Raw genomic sequence first — 17521 nt, 5'->3', positions numbered from 1 at the left:
GGTTCATAACCTCTGCTAGTTTCACTGCATCCTTGTTCAGTTTCTGCTTCCATGATCTTTTCTTTGAAGAGAGTGGGGTGTTGAGGTCTCCCACTATTATTGTGTGGGATGCAATGTATTTTTTGAGCTTTAGTAGGGTTTCTTTTATAAATATAGATGATCTTGTATTTGGAACATATAAGTTAAGGATTGAGAATTCCTCCTGATAAATTTTTTCTGTAATGTTTAAAAGGTGTTCTACCTTATCTTTTTTGATAACTTTTGGTGGAAAATCTACTTTATTCGATATTAGAATGACCACTCCATCTTGTTTCTTGGGGTCATTTGCTTGGAAGGTTTTTTCCCAATCTTTTACTCTGAGATTGTGTCTGACTTTGAGGTGAGTTTCCTGTATGCAGCAAAATGCTGGATTCTGTTTATGTATCCAGTCTGATAGCCTATGTCTTTTTATTGGGGAATTGAATCCATTTATGTTAACAGATATTAAGGAATAGTGTTTGCTGTTTCCTGTTATTTTTGCTTTTAGAGGTAGAATTATGTCTGTGTGTTTTTCTTCTTTTAGTTTTCTTGCTTAGTTATTTTCTTGTTTTTACTAGGATATAGTTTTCCTCTCTGTATTGGGTTTTCTACTTACAATTCATTGTAGTGCTGGATTTGTAGTCAGATATTGTGTAAATTTAGTTTTTTCCTGGAATATCTTGGTCTTTTCATCTATGGTGATTGAGAGTTTTTCTGGGTACAGCATCCTCGGCTGACACATGTGTTCTCTTAGGGTCTGCATGAGGTCTGTCCAGGATTTTCCAGCCTTTGTAGTCTCTGTTGAGAAATTGGGTGTGATTCTGATTGGTTTGCCTTTATATGTTACATGACCTTTTTCCCTTACTGCTTTTAGTATTCTTTCTTTGCTTTGGACACGTGGCTTTTTGACTATTATGTGTCGTGAAGAATTTCTTTTCTGGTCCACTCTATTTGCGGTTCTGTAGGCTTCTTTTATGCTCACGGTCATCTCATTCTTAACGGTAAGGAAATTTTCTTCTATGATTTTGTTGAAGATATTTACTGTGCCTCTTAGTTGATATTCTTCACCCTCTTCTATTCCTATTATCCTTAGGTTTGGTCTTCTTATTGTGTCCTGGATCTCCTGGACATTTTGGGTTAGGAGCTTTTGGGTTTTTGTATCTTCTCTTACTGTTTTGTCTGTTTTCAATGTTGTCTTTGGCCCCTGAGATTCTCTATTCCATCTCTTGTAGTCTGTTGGAGATGCCTGCATCTGTGACTCCTGATTTCTTTTTTTGGTTTTCCACCTCCAGGGTTGTCTATTTCAGTGTTTTCTTCATTGTTTCCATTTCCATTTTCAATTGCTTCTTCAATCTCTTTGGTTCTGTTTTCCTCTAGCTCTTTGTTTTCTTTGAGTGTTTTTCATGTTTCCTCTTTAAAAGCTTCTATTTTTTATGGTTTTCCTCCCATTCCTGTTCAAGTGAGTTATTCATGCTCTTCTCAAAGATCTCCATTATCATCTTGAAGTATGATTTCAGGTCTGAGTCATCTTTTTCTGGAGTGTCTGGCATTCCACTGCTTGCTGTGATGGGAGAGCTGGGTTCTGATGTTTCCAGGTTGTCTTTGTTTCCATTGTGTAAGTTCTCTCACTTTCCTCTTGCCTTCTTGTTGTCTGTGATTATAAGTGGTCTTGTTGTCAGTGATTGGTTCCCGTCTCTCCCATCTACCTGGCCTGTGTTCCTGGATCTCTGCTCTTTTAGTTGGCAAATGGCTTTAGCATTTGGTCAGCATGCAAGTGCCTTCTGGGCATACACCTAGTACTTACTGAAGAGTTCCTGCTCCCCTTGACCAACCGGAGGGCCATGCTACTGCGCTCTAGGCCTAGCCCTCTCGCCCCAACTACTCACAGCTCCGTCTTGCCAGGCCTGTGTCCCTGGATCTCTGCTGTTCCTGGTGGCAAATGGCCTGAGCATTTAGTCTGCACTCGATATCTTTCCGGGCCGATACCAAGTTCCTATTTCAGGGTTCTTGCTCTCCAAACCAGTTGGCGGGGGTGGGGAGCGTGCTTTCCATGCGCTTGCCCCAGACCTCTCTTGGCCCTGGCCACTCATGGCGCAGTCTCACCAGGCCTCAGGTTCTGTCATTTTTTAATGCTTGATTTTAAAACAATAATAGCTCAGTTCTGAATTTTTGGTTTGCCCTACTGATGAACTTCTCATGATTAATATTATTCTTTTTGTAACTTGGTTATATTTTATTATATTTAAAAACTTTTTGGAAACTTCTCTTGTCATATAATATTTATCTTTTTAAAAATTTGATATTTTATTTTTATTTATTTTATTTAGCTTGTTAGAATCTTATGTTGTCTTTTATTTTACTGAATCTACTTTTTTTTTTTTTTTTTTTTTTTTTGATATTTTCTTCACTTCCATTTCAAATGTTATCCCCTTTCCCAGTTTCCTGTCTGGAATCTTCCTATCCCATCCCCCTCCCACTGCCTCTATGAGAGTGTTCCCACCCACCCACTCCCTCTCATTTCCCTGCTTTGGCATTCCCATTCACTGGGGAATTGAGCTTTCACAGGGCCAAGTCCCTCTGCATTTATTAAAATAAATATATGTATTTAAAAAGAAAATGTTATTATTGTGTACAACATAAAGTAACATAAAAATGTATGGTCTAGGGCTGAAGAGATGGCTCAACAATTAAGAATACTGACTGTTCTTCCAGAGGTTCTGAGTTTGATTCCTAACAACCACATGGTGGCTCACAACCATCTGTAATGGGATCTGATGCCCTCTTCTGGTGTGTCTAAAGACAGCAGTAGTGTACTCACATACATAAAATAAATAAATAAATCCTTAAAAAATGTCCATTTCTCCAAATCCTCAGTCAACTGTTTGTCTCATAGCATTCTAATTCTTTATAGCCATATCAAACACACACACACACAGTTCTTGTAGCTCTTTGGGTGATGTTCTCCAAATTTACCTTTTTTTGTTGTTGTTGAAGTAGATTTTTATATCTCAGTATATTCATAGTATTTCCAAATCTTACTTAATAATTTTGTAGTATTCCACTATGTGAATAAAATGGAAAATGTTTCATTAATCTTCTTCTATTACACATGAAAGTTGCTTTTATTTTCATTACTTCAAAGCAAAGGATATTGTGGTTCCAACAGACATATCTTTGTATATGTACCTCTGTGTTCTTATGTGATTGTATCTGGACGTACAATTCCTAGAAATGGATTGCTGGGTCAAAGAGTGTGCCAGCAGTAGCCTTAATTGCATTACTGTGGTTAATGATTATGCTGACATCTCTTTGATTCTAACCTGTCTAGAATTAATGACTGATGTAATTACTCTCATGTCTTTGATAACAGGTATTATTCCTTCTTCACTTTCGGATTGTGATTTCTAGAACCATTCTATTGCAAACCTAGAAGTTGTTTCTTAGCTTGTGTATATTATAAAATTGTTTTCATATGTTAAAATGCTTTTTATTTCAGTGGGTTTTTATCTGTTTTGATATAGTTGCTGTCAGTTTTTAATGTTGATGCTTTCATTTGTTAAAACTGTCTGCTAATAATCCATTCTGATCAAGAGGGAAATTCTGGCACTTTCGGTGAGGTTTTCAGAAGAAGAGGGATAGCATGTATTTCTGATCTCACAATAGATCAACTGTCAGTCAGAAGTGGGACTTCACATGATTGTACACTTAAAGACAGTACCTCATTTACACTGGATAGATTCCTTGGATATTCTCTTTCTACATTTTTTTTCTGGACCAATATAAAGTGTGCTTATTCTTGATAAAGTTGCTGCTATCTTTTAAAATGTATATTGTTATCATCAGGACAAGGGACCAGCCTTTCTAAGCACTTCCCTACAAGTATCTCACCTTTAGAAAAGTAAAGCAGTTTTAACATGCTGGTGTATGCACGGTCTCCAAATTTTGCCACATTAATTTTTGTTAACATGACAATAACAATTCAACAGCTCCAGACTTTAAAAAAAATAAACCTAGATTTTAAATCACCAACAATCTCGATGGATCACTGTTTTTTATTAGAATGCCTAGGTTTAGACTTTATGCAGTCTTTGCTTCCCCTTTCTCTTTTCTTTCCTGCTCCCTTCTACCCAATTCCTTTCTGTCCAGGGTTAACATGCCACTGACCAATCCTGCATGTCTTGTTGGTCCCTCGAAGTAACATGAGGCTGTCTCCTTCATAACACGATGACTAATAGAAAGAACAAAATGTCTGTCTTAAGATCTGGGGAGACCTTCACAGGGGTTCTTTTCCCACAATCTGCTCCTCAGACATGAACTACTGCAGTACTTGTAAGGGACAGTCATGCCTTTCCTGTCAGCATCTATGAGCATATTCATTCATCAAAATTAATTACAATTATTTTCAAAGTAAGCAAAGAGATTAAACTTAAATCATTAAAGGAAGTTCAGCATCTATCATATGAATGAAGTCTCTAAATTTCATTTAGTTAACAGACTGTAATTTTTTCTCTCTCTTTGCAGGTTTACTTTGAGATTGTTAGGATTTGTTTTTAAGTTCTTAAAAAATACACAGTTTTATTTTATTTATGCATGTAGTATATGTATATACTTAATGGATAGCATATATATATATACACATAGTCTATATCTGTACTTGTTAATTATGATAGAAGTACATTAAAAACCATATACTATTTTCAGTAGAAATAATTTAAACTGCCCAAATATATAAGGAAACCACTACAAAGCTTATATGTTAAAGAAGCTAAGCATAACATCATTTAATTAAACAATTATTAATCGCCATTTTTTCAATTTTCCTAGTATCATGTGACCTTCCTTTTCCAATATCATCCATTTCCTCAATTTCTTGTATTTTTAAAGATATGTTTAAGTATACATGATCATCTCCATGCATGGCTTTTCTTTTTTGAATCAATGGTAGTATACCACAACCGCATCATCCTACATAGCCCAGGCTGGCCTCAATCCTTCAGTCCTTCAGCTTCAGAAGCACATGTGCTTGGGTCAAGTGTATAGGTCACAACACCAATGCAGCTGTCACATTTTGGTTTCATGACATTCCTCCATATGAATGTCTGCTTGTTGATGTGACTATACCTTACTGTTAAGTATTCGTTTTTAGTCTGTTCCTTTTATGCTTAATGTGGCATTTCGTAATCAAACACATGTATTCGATTCCAGTGCCCGAGTGTCTGAGTTGCAGTTCTTAGGATCATTATTGCAGAGGATGAATCTCTGCACCTTAGATGGATACAGCGAAATAACTCTGTGTCAGGCTACTGCAGTTTGCACTGTTTCCCTCGACGTTTTATGGGACTCATTGCCATTGGCAATGTAAGAAGTGAAAGAGGCATCTCAGTATAGCTTAATTTTTTTCCATAACAAAATCTTTTCACTTTTCTATTATTTATTTACTTTTAAAAGTGATTTATTTCCTTATTTAATGTATTATAAGTACATTGTCCCTGTCTTCAGAGAGCGTCGGATCCTATGATAGATGGTCGTGAGCCACCTTGTGGTTGCTCGGAATTGAACTCAGGCCCTCTGAAAGAGCAGTCAACCGCTCAGCCTCTTTCCAGGTTGTATTTAATTAATTAATTAATTAATTAATTAATTAAGTCACATCACTCTCCTGGTCCCTCCTACCCACCTTCCCTTGTCCCACCTCCCTCCCCTCCTCTCTGAGAGTGGAGGCTTACCCCCTGTACTAGCCATGAAGACAAGGTTTTACCCTTTTTTACCCTTTGCCCATTTTTTTTTCCCACTTGCTTGTCTATACTTTTTCTTATTGACCTACCAAACTTCTTTTTACAACACGCCCACCAACTGTTTATGATTTAGATGGTAAATACGTTTTCCAGCGTTCTTGCATATTGCTTTATTTGAGGTGCTGTGAAACATAATAGTAGGAAACATTTCTTTTTGTTTATTTTCTTTCTTTTTTTTTTTTTTAAATTCACATTTCCAACGTTTCCCCTCTGCAAACTCCTATCTTTCCCCCTGCTTCTATGAGGGTTCTCCCCACCCACCCACTTACTCCCGCCTCCCACCCTAGCATCTCCCTACATTAGGGGCATCAAGACTCCACAAGACCAAAAGCCTCTCCTCCCATCGATGCCAGACAAGGCCATCCTCTGTTACATATGCAGCTGGAGGCTTGGGTCGCTCCATGTGTACTTCTTGGTTGGTGGTTTAGTCCCTGGGAGCTCTGGAAGGTCTGGCTGGTTGATATTGTTGTTCTTTTGGGGTTGCAAACCCCTTCAGCTCCTTCAGTCCTTTCTCCAAATCCTCCACTGGGGTCTCTGTGCTCAGCCGGATGTATGGCATAAGGTTAAATTTCTCACGTTCCGCTTTTGTGCTTTTCTTTCTCGTTTGAAATAGCTTCAACATTCCCACGTGAATTGTTTTCCTTGTTTTAAAGAGTGAGCCATATTTTGTTCCTTGTTTCGATTGGATATTTTATGTATTTACATTTCAAATGTTATCTCCTTTCCCAGGTCTCCCTGCTCCCACCCCCTCCCCCTGCTTCTATGAGGGTGTGAGCCTTATTTTCAACTCAGTCACTGATGATTTATGAAGAAGCCTGCTACCGGTTTTTGTCTTGTTTTGCTTTGTTTTTTCTTTTCCGTGAAGGGAAAGTGACTTGTCTCACCACAGCAGGTCCCCACATAGCTTCACCTTGCAAATATGGCTTCAGGCTGGAGTCACGGCCGATTATTCGTTTTCTTCCCTGGCACAGTTTTTATAATGTTGCCAGAAATCTCAGCATTTCCTCCGAGGTCTGTCTTCTGCGCCTCTCTCACTGCACCGATCTGGGAGAATTCAGATGGAGCCGGGCTCAGCCTGTCACCACCACAACGTCACAAGAGTAGGAGCTTCTATAACTTAGGTTTAATTTATGATATTTTTACATTTAAACACTTCACACATTTCAGATCCATTCTGGTGGAATATATGAAGACGTGGATTTAAGATATTTCTTCTAGATGATTACCTTCTTTGAGCATTTATTGCATAATTCATTTTCTCTCCTCATGCTATTAAGTGCTTTTGATATAACTAGATAATCGGCTTTACTGATTGTTTGGACTTCTTTTTAACACTGCTAGCACTGTAGAATTGCAGTAGGTCAGATTAAATTTTTTACTAGTCTTTTTATGTTTGGGGGTTTTGTTTCTTTTCGGTTTTTTTTATTTTTATTTTTTTTATTTTTTATTTTTTATTTATTTATTTATTTATTTTGCTTTGTAATTCTAAAACTAGATGCCAGGGATTTGCAAATGAGACTCCAACATTCCCATCAGGCTAAAGCCCAGCCCTGGATTTTTTCCGGGGGTGGTAGTGGTGAGAGGAAGGGGGGTTACTTTTGGTTTATTTTCTAAATTACAATTTTTAATTGGTTGTACGGCTTTTGTGGGTGGGTTTGGAGAATTCCCTGTGTGTAGTGTGCACTTTCCCATTGGCTCAGTCTTCTGGTCTCCTAAAGGACACACTGAAGCTCTCTTGTAGGAGCTTTTCCTTGCTCAGTCTATTCCTACTGTTATTTTATTTTTTATTTTTTTGTAATTAAATTTATTTTCTTTGGTAATGTGTTTTAACTGTTTTTGCTTGCTTATTTAAAAGCTTTTAATTCTGAATATAAATTTGGTGTTTGGGTATTTTACGAATTTATTTTACCAGGATCTTCTTTCCTTCCTTCCTTCCTTCCTTCCTTCCTTCCTTCCTTCTTTTCTTCTTTCTTTCTTTCCTTCCTTCCTTCCTTTTTTCTTTGTTCTCTTGAGTTTTCCAGATATACATTTTACTCGGAGGCAAGAATATTACCAGTTTCTGCTTCCCAGTGTCTTACACTTACATTTTCTCTCATGTCTAACATGTCATAATTTTAAGTAATTCCCTTAAGGGAAAAGTGTATAAATTTATGCTGAAGCCCTGTCATTTTAGGAGACACATAACCTGAGATGATTTATTATAGCCTGATTTGTCCTCTGTCTGGGAGCACAGACAGTTACAGAGCTCTGGAGAGACAACCTGAGACACATGATGTCGTGTGGGTAATCAAAGCCTTGCATGAACTCTAAGAGGCTGAAGGCCCTGCCTAACCGCATGTTGCTGAGCGAGCAAAGGCTGATTTCAAAGCCCTTGTTGACCTCTTGGGGACAGATCTGAAGCCAGCTAACAGCTGGAACGTTTCTCTTTTATCTTTTCAAATTACATAAAGCCAAGAATCACAGAGTTTTCATGCACTGTATGTCTTAAACATCTCCCTGACAAACTGTTGCTCACTTATGTATTCTGGGATAGAGACGTTGTTTTCAATGTATATCAGACATGAGCCCAGCAGGTCTCAAGAGATGGTTTCAATCCCACTGTTACACAAATGACCTTGGTTAAAATCAGCTGAACACAGAAAAACAAAAAAAACATGAGTATGAGAAAGGGCCGTGTAGGAAGGTGAGGAGAGGGATTTCATGGGGGGAGGAGGTAAGAGTGTGCTGTGAGTAACCCAAATGTACTATATATGAAGATATCAGAGAACAAATTTAACCGGTAAACAAACGGTGTAGAAAACAAATAAGCACATGCAAAGCAAACTTCCCATACTCTGAAAATTATCTTCAAAGGTCACATGGAATTTTACCTCTGTTCTCCTTCATCCCTCTTTTGTAAAACACGTGAGGCTTTCTTCTTCCATCTCTTGAGTTTTGTGCTCAACTTTTGGTTCTGTATCCACCGCTGTGGTCCCTAGTTGAACTGATGGCTAAATCCCATACAGACATACTTCTTGGAACTAGGACCAGTGGGACAAAACCTCCTTCTGAGCTTGAGCAGTGTGAATGGGTGGGCAGGGGGACAAAAAGTAAAAGAAACCCTCTTGCTGATTGAGAAAATAAGCAGAGAGTGCCAAATGAAGAACAGAAGCTATACTTTGAGTTCAGGAAACTTGGTCGAGAAGGGAAGATGAAATTCGATGGTACGGCCAGAGTTCTGAAAAGATAAAAGGGGGCGTGCCCTTGCTCACTCACTGTGTAGATTGTGCAGTGACCATGCAGATGCACCTGTCATATTCGGTATGACCTTTAACGATAAGGAATCAGAGTGACTCGCAGTGCTATGAACTCTTTCACCTCTTTTCTCTGAGCCTTGCTTCCCACATGCTGTTCCCAGCTGATCATTGTGGGTGGCAGAGACAGCTGAAAAAAGTAACAAGGCTTTGATGAATTTTGTTAGGTCCTCCTCGAGTCTCATACTGATGGATGGACTAGTCCGCTTTTTCCCCCCATTTTTTTTATTGGTCCCACAAGAAGAACAATATCAGTCCACCTTTTTCTTCATAGCACTCTCACACCTGCATCAGGACCTGAGGCATCTCCCTGCCTACTCTACCGTAGGCTTCCTTCCACTTTCCTTGCCACATTTCCCTAGGGAATCTCCCAGACTCTCGAGTTTGCTTAGTATCTGCATCTTGGAGAACCTATCGTGACTCAGGGTGGAACTGCCCTGAGTAAATTTACAAGACACAAATGACTATTGACAAAGAGGGCTTCATCTCTCTGGTAGCAGTCCCTTATAAATCTCCTGCTGTTCTGTTTGCAAGCTACAGGTCCTGTTGCCTGGTCACACATTTTTCCTTGTTCTCCTAATGGGACCCTTGGCTCTGTCTGAACTTTAACCTCTCATTAAGCTTTTAATCTAAGGGCATCAAAGGCTTCTGGGCTTGTTCCTGTCCTGGATTCTGCCACTGAAACATTACTTATTTTGTGGTCACAACAGGAACCTAGTAAAACGAACATTTTTCATTGTTAGAATACCACTAAGGTCAAAGCTTGTGAAACAATTGTTTGTGATAATAAATGCTGAAGGAAAAGTTGCAGAGACAATAGAGCCAGACAGCCTTCATTTCTCCACCCATGCAGGCCAAAGAGCTGTTTACAGGAAATTCACAGGAGTGGTCATGAAAAGGCATCTCTACAGGGCTCAAACATGTTAGTATTTCATACTGATCAGCTCTCTAATCTCTCACACTCTGCACATCTACCCTGGTGGTCCCAGAGCAATGGGAACAAAGTCCCAGGAAATAACGGACACCTATCCTCAGTTTGAAAAAGGAGAAGACTCTTGTCTTCTCCCAGGGAGGATGATGGTGAGCTTTCTCTGTGCCAACACAGTAATAAGGATTATGCAAATACTATGGCAACTCATCTACAGTGTCTTCATCCAAACGGGTCACCCTACTATTCACTGAGACTAGGATGATCAGTCAGCAAAGTGCTTGCCCGCTGTAAGCATGAGGACTAGACTCTGATTCCCAAAACTCACATAAGATGTTGGATGTGGTAACCTACGCTGTAATCCCCACACTAGGAAGGCAGATGACTTATGCTGTCCCCTGACATATACCTATACACACACACATGCACGAGCGTGCGCTCATGTCTACTGAGGTAAGGAGCCTCCAGTGTTGCAAAACTTCATGTGAACATCTAGTGAAGGAGTTGAAGGTAGTCACAAGCAGGGCAAAATGTACATGCACTTCTATGAACTTTGCTGTGAGGATACCGTCTGAACGTCTGTCCCACAAAGGCATCATCAGCTAAGGAAAAGACAATTAATTCCAGGTAAATAAGTCATCAGCTCTTTCTCCATCATCTGCTTTTCTCCGACATGATGTCATAGAGTCGGGATACGGATGAAGGATGACAGTATGAGAATGAGTGGCCAAAGAACAGGCTACCCTTGTTCACCTTCAGTGTCTACATTAATGGACACTAGTGGTCAAAGGAGAACATATTCTTTGAATTAGGTACAATACAGACAATGTGCCTTAAGTGCCGCACCAGGGAAGACAAGGGACATCTGATGAAGCATGTTGAGAGCAGTGTTTGAAAAAAAAAAGTTTCTATTCGCAATTCTATTATGCTTAGTTCACTTAATAAATTAGTTGCAAATTAATTTTTTAAGTTTATTTTAAATGTTTCTATAAGAAAATGTACATGGCATTGGGACCCATGTAACAAAATTAATGGATCCTTTAAGAGAACATTACGTCCTATTATATCAATCATTTGTTTAATCATTATTTTTATTTTTTATTTTTTTAAAATATTTATATGAGGGATGGTTTGCCTGTAGGTGTGTCTCTGCACCACATGTTTGCCTAGTGCCCATAGAGGCCGGAACAGGGTGTCAGACTCCGTGGAGCTGGCGTTCCACAAAGTGGAGAACCACGAGGCGGCGCTGGAAATAAAACCTGAGTTCTTTGCAAAAGCAACATGTTCTCTCTACTGCTGAGTCTATCATGGCAATCTTTAGAGACAAGTATCTTCCAGTGCTTGGGGTTTCTCCAATTTTGTTAGCACCAAACTGTATAGCTCCACAGATCCCTATTTTTAAAGAGGCTTAATGACTAAGTCTCTAAATCAGAAAGTAGAGACTTCTTTGTCCTGCTATCTCAAGATTTCATGTGCTTGTTCTTACTCTTCTGGACCACAGTTTTCATTTTGGACTGACCAATACTGTGAATAATCAAGAGGTATAGTTAACTATCTTGTTTTTTTTTAAGACTAGTTATGACAACTAGACAGTGGTTGCCTGGCAACTAAGGAGCCCTATTGACTTGTTCAGAATGAATCTAAACTAACCCTCTGGTAGACAAAGGGAAAAACAGAGTAACACAAATTTTACAGCTTAGATGGTTTTAAGAGTAGAGAGGAAATAAATTGCATCTCGTCTTGCTTGAGTTGGAGCTGCCCAATTTAAGAACAAGTACTAATTAGCTGACAGGAAAGCTCAGCTGTGACTTGGCTAAAAATGGGACCTCTTGCAAAATGCACTTAAAATTGAGTTGCATGGAGCTGATTCCCATTCAGTCCATATGAAAACTGGACGTGTACTCACAAAACAGCATGTGCAATGGAGTTTAGTCTTATTTTTAAAACTGAAGTGCATTTTGCTGAGGATATGGCCAGCTACCTTGCCTATGGTATCACTGGAAATGAACTCAGGACTGGAGAATTGGGATAAGGCCCTTTGGGTGATGTGTCTCTAGCTGAATTTACTTAATTGTCTACAAGTCAATATAATAACCAAGGAAGGATCTGTGAATAAGAAGGGCATATTTTTGGTTTGGATATTCTCTGTCTTTACGTTTTAGGTGTTATTCCCTTTTCTGCCAATACCATCCCCCTCCCCCTCTCATGGCCTCCATGAAGATGCTTCCTCTCACACCTCTTTCTCCCATCTCAGCACCTTGGCATTCCTCTACACTGGGAAAACGAGCTGGATCAAAGTCCTCTCTTCTCATTGATGTCAGAGAATGCGATCCCCTGCTGCATATGCACCTGGAGACATGGGTCTCTTCATCAGAGCTCAATAGTTGGTTTTAGTCCCTGGGAGTTGTGGTGGGTTTGGTTAGCCAATAAGTTTGTTCTTCCCATGGGGTTGCAGACCCTTTCAGCCCCTTCCATCCTTTCTCTAGCCCCTTCATTGATGTTCCCATGTTCATTCTGATTGATGGTTAGCTGCAAGCATCCTCTTCTGTATCAGTATGGCTCTGGCAGAGCCCCTGAGGAGGCATCTATATCATGTTCCTGCCAGTAAGTACTAGTTGGCTTCAGCAATAGTGCTTGGGTTTAGTGGCTGCATATGGGATGGATCCCCAGGTGAGGCAGTGTCTGGATGATCTTTTCTCCAATCCCTGCTCCTGTATTTGTCCCATTAATTCCTCCCATGAGTGTTTTGTTCTCCCTTCTAAGAAAGACTGAGGCATCCACCAGGAAGGGCGTCTTTAATAAAAGGAAGTGGATGGAGATGGGCTCTGAATGCTTTTGAAGCTTTGTAATGCTGTTTGCAGAATGTAATGAGCTGGAGAGAAAATTGGAGCAATAATTTTAAAGCCTTACATTAGTGGCGACTCCAAACCTTTCAAGTAACTGAATGGTGAATTATCATAGTCTATTTTAAAACCCATTCTGATCGAATTTAAAATTTTGTCTGGGTAAGCATAGTACTTTTGCTTTTTATGCTTAATTTATTTCACCCACACTGTGACTTTGTCACAAATAAAAGCTATAATTCTTAAAATATTGGAGAGGCAATCATTTTTGTTTGTGCATTTGTTTGGTGCCCAGGGCTTCTAGATACAGCTCTGAGTGCCTCAAAGTCATCATTCTTCTGCCTCAGCCTCCCAAATGTTGGGATTGCAAGTGTGAGACATTATGCTCATATCTCCCAATGATAGTCATAATGAGATACTATATAAAAGTGTGCAACTCGTGAACGACTGATACAATCTCAAGGAAAGGGGGCTTCACTGGGGTTAGGAGACAGGAGAGTGACTGCTTTCCATCCACCTTTGCACTGTTTGGAAACCATTTAAAGTTATTAATAATTCAACAAAACACATGAACTAGTCCTCGAAACAAATACTTAAGTATATGTGAATCAAAGACAAGCAATCCAATACAAACTGAGTGCTATCAGGAGTTGTCTGCCTGAGTTTGAACCCCATCTTCGCCCTCTACTTTGTAAATGGGCTTGAATGTGAGATTTTACCTGAGCCTATCCTGTCTTCCTTCTTCTTAACATGTGGCAGAACGTAACTGAGCTCTGGCAGATTGGTTCCACGTCCTCCCCAGATGCAAAACCATGAATACTCAAATCTCTGATTTAAAATGATGTAGTGATTGCATATGACATTTGCATGTCTTCCTATGTACATTTTTTATTTTCATGTTACTTTAAATCATCTGTAGTTAACACTGCATTATGAGGGAAATGCTCCACACTTGCTGTTATATATAGTTCTTAAGGAACAGTGGTGAGAGGAACTCATCATATATTCAGCAGAGATGCAAGTGTGGGGAGGGGAGCTCTGCATCCGTGCCTGGTTGAATCACATTTGCAGAACCCATGACTTTGCACCACTGGTGGGAGTTAACTTAACTGCTTCTGTTGAGGATCAGCATGATTTTTGCTGCACAGAGAATGGTGATGTTACCACAAGAACCAATGAGACACACCTTCTGCTACTTACCTTTCTCCAGACTGCAGTCAATTAGACATTATTCATATTTTCTGGCTCATACAAATAACTATCATTATTTTCAGGAAGTGACAATATGTAGCTACAAAGGTGGCTTAGGACAAAGAAGGTCCTCACCAAGACTGAAGATCTGAGTTTCACTTGGATCTCACATGGTAGGAGGAACGCAACTCCTGCAAAACTGTGCTCTGACCTTTATATGTGTGCCATGGCATGCCTGTACACCCCCACACCAACACATTAGTTAATTAGTTATATGGAAAAAGAAAAAAATGGTATCTATGTTCACAGACCTTCCTGAAGCAAGTTTTGAAAATTCACATTGCTTCAGAAATGTATCCTTCTTCATTTTCAAAATTTTTGCCCCCAATGTTCTCAATTTTTTTTTTCTTTTTGCTCCCTAGAACTGGAGATGTACATTTGCTCTAATCCCTGCCCCCTGCACCTAACAGCTTCCAGGAAGCTCTCAACCTTGCAGTTCAGATATCCTGTGTGAATTACTAATAGTGACCACTAGGTGGAGGCGGTGACACACCTTTGGGAAAACGAGGCGCTCTTTTTAGAAGATGGGCACGGGCAATAATTATTTATTACAGTTAACTAATTTATAACCATGAGAGAAGTATATTAATGCCGTAAATTACCTCAAGGCATAGTGTTTTCAAACCACCTCTGGCCACTGGAATCGGCATTATTCAAAGAAACATTAGGTTTGCTCTGGGCATATTCTAGTTTAGCAGTTTAGTCTCGGGCCTCTTGTCTCTCCACCATTCTGTGCTGTGCCCATCTGTGCACCACATATTAACATGGGTGTAACACTCACAGTGCTTCTGTACGCTGTGAGAGTCCTTGGGAACTGGAGGACATCTGGGCTAATATGAGTCAGAGAGCACGGCTGGCAGCTAATAACACAATGGGACAGCAATCAAAATCCTTCAATAAAGGTTTCCCTGTACCAATGGTCACGAATCCTGGGACACCCTCACACACACGCAGGCTTTACAACAGTCACAGATTATCATCCTCATCCATTTAAAATTTAATCATGCAAAATTGCAAAAGCAATCACATGTTCAAACAGTGGGTGTTCTGTCTGAGCAGATACTATGTCCCTTCAAACACAAAACATAGTAGTTTGGTAGTCAACATGTGACCATGTCTGGTGTGTGCATGTGTATATCAGCATGTTGCAGTGGTAATGATTAGGAAGCACCAGTGTGTGCTCTGGTGTTGGCCAGACTTGAGTTAAATTTAACTCACATTTAGGTACTTCTTCACTTCTAGGCCCCCATTCCTCATCTGTATAGTAGAAACCATAATACTTTCTTAATCAAGTTATTGTGAATTTTAGAAATAATGCTATCAATGGACGGCCATGACACAGTAAGTTCACTCTTATGCAGCATTGGCCACGCTTGTGCAGTTTCAGGCACTCCTATGCTCCAGTTCCACTGTGAGCCGTCCAGGCTCCTTCTCCTTGGATTTGTTTGCATGGGCTCTCACTGTCTCCCAAGTCCTCATTCCAGTCAGCACCAACTCATATAACCGCTCTGAACACATCTTTCATATCCTTCCGTCCTGCTCTAGACGAGTCATTTTTATACTACTAGTACTGTTCATTGTTGGTTTTATGATGAAATTCTAAACCTATTTTAAATGCCGAAACTACTTTAGGCAAAAGTCTTCACATATCATCTCTAGACACTGTACATCCAAAGAAAGGAGTTGTTTGGTGGTAGATTCTAGTTTAATATCTCAGGTTCAGCTCATTTGTCCTTTCTCTATTCTGTATCATGTCTATACATTCTGTACATCCACACACTTACGTATCATTAGTAATGGCCTGTCGTTACTAATCTTATAGCAAACTTCCTAGCTTAGCTGGGCCCAACTTAAAGGTATCCAGAACACATTCTATTCCCCTACCTTTGAGCAAGATCTTCTAACACAAAGCCTACTTTATACTACTCTGATGCCCATCTCAGACACACATCTGCGTGCTTAGTAGACACGAAGAGATGCGGAAACAGAAGCCACAGCATCAAAAACAAGTGGGCAGCAAGGTCACTAGGATATCAGCTTTTCTCCCAGAGCATCCCAAGAGAGCACTGAACACGCACTGCCAGCTCAAAATCTGAATGTGATATCTGCTGGATGCAGACTGCATCACAGCATCATACAGGTGAAAATTTGTAAGTTAAAATACTGTCTATCAAGCTGCTGTAAGTGGAAGACTGAATGCATTTTCTGGCCTCTCTCTTCCTGCACATTTCATGTTCATAAGTTGACTAAACACCTACTTCTTACCACCCTCTCCATGTTACCGCACAAATAACACACACACACACACACACACACACACACACACACACAGAGAGAGAGAGAGAGAGAGAGAGAGAGAGAGAGAGAGAGAGAGAGAGAGAGAGAGAGAGAAACAGGGTGTTTAACTAAATGGAAAGAACTAAATTATAATCCACATATACATAAAATATCAGTCAATTTTTGTTACTAGATACTACCACCCCTTTCCAAATTGCAATTATATCGTGAACTTCTAATATGATAACCTCTATCCAAGAGTTCACTTTGATGACTGACTGTATATCTCAGCAGTGTCCATCCTAGGAAATTATCGTTTTTCCACAGCCCCTTTGACAAGCTATCTAATACCACTGACAATATTTTTATGTCCTACAAGAAATACCTGAGACTATGTAAATTGCTAAGTGAGGCTTTATTTAGTGCATTTTATCTCATGGTCTAGAAGTTAAGGGGGGGTCATAAAGAACATGGTTAAAATGTCTAGTCAGGGTCTGATAGGACCTCCTTCCTGCATTGTGTAGAACCAGTGCATCACAGTGACATAGAGCAAACCTGCTTACTCGGGTCTCACTCAAAAAATGATAGATGCCTCACGGTAGCCAGCCCTAAAGTCATTATCTATTCCCATTTGCCCCCTGTTCTAATTTCCTTTCTATTACAGAAAACTATTCTGACAAAAGGTAGCTTGGAGGAACAAAGGTTTCCTTTAGCTCTGAGTTCCAGGTGAAGGTCTCTCAAGGCAGTAAGTTGGGGTAGTACCCCAACGTCACATCTACAGTCCAGAGCAGGGAGCGGCTGAAAACCTGCACGCTTACTTGCTCAGTTCACTTCTGTATTCTTACACTGCTTACAGATCAGATAATGAAGTACTCCAACCCACATTCAAGCTAGGTCTTCCCACTTCAATAAACACAATTAAGAAAAATTCCTCACAGGGATGCTCATAGCCAATCTGATCTAGGATTGAGACACTCTTGCCATGTGATTCTAAACTGTGTGAACCTGACAACTAAAAGTGACCATCAGATTCCATCAATGTTCAGAATTAACACACTTGGAACTTCCAACGCAATGATTCTTGTGACACGTAGGAAGCATAGCAATCTCTTCTCTCTT

Source organism: Micromys minutus, assembly GCF_963924665.1.
Source record: "Micromys minutus genome assembly, chromosome: 18".
NCBI classification, from domain to species: domain Eukaryota; kingdom Metazoa; phylum Chordata; class Mammalia; order Rodentia; family Muridae; genus Micromys; species Micromys minutus.
The sequence above is the reverse complement of the archived record's forward strand: the minus strand, read 5'-3'. Positions refer to the sequence as shown.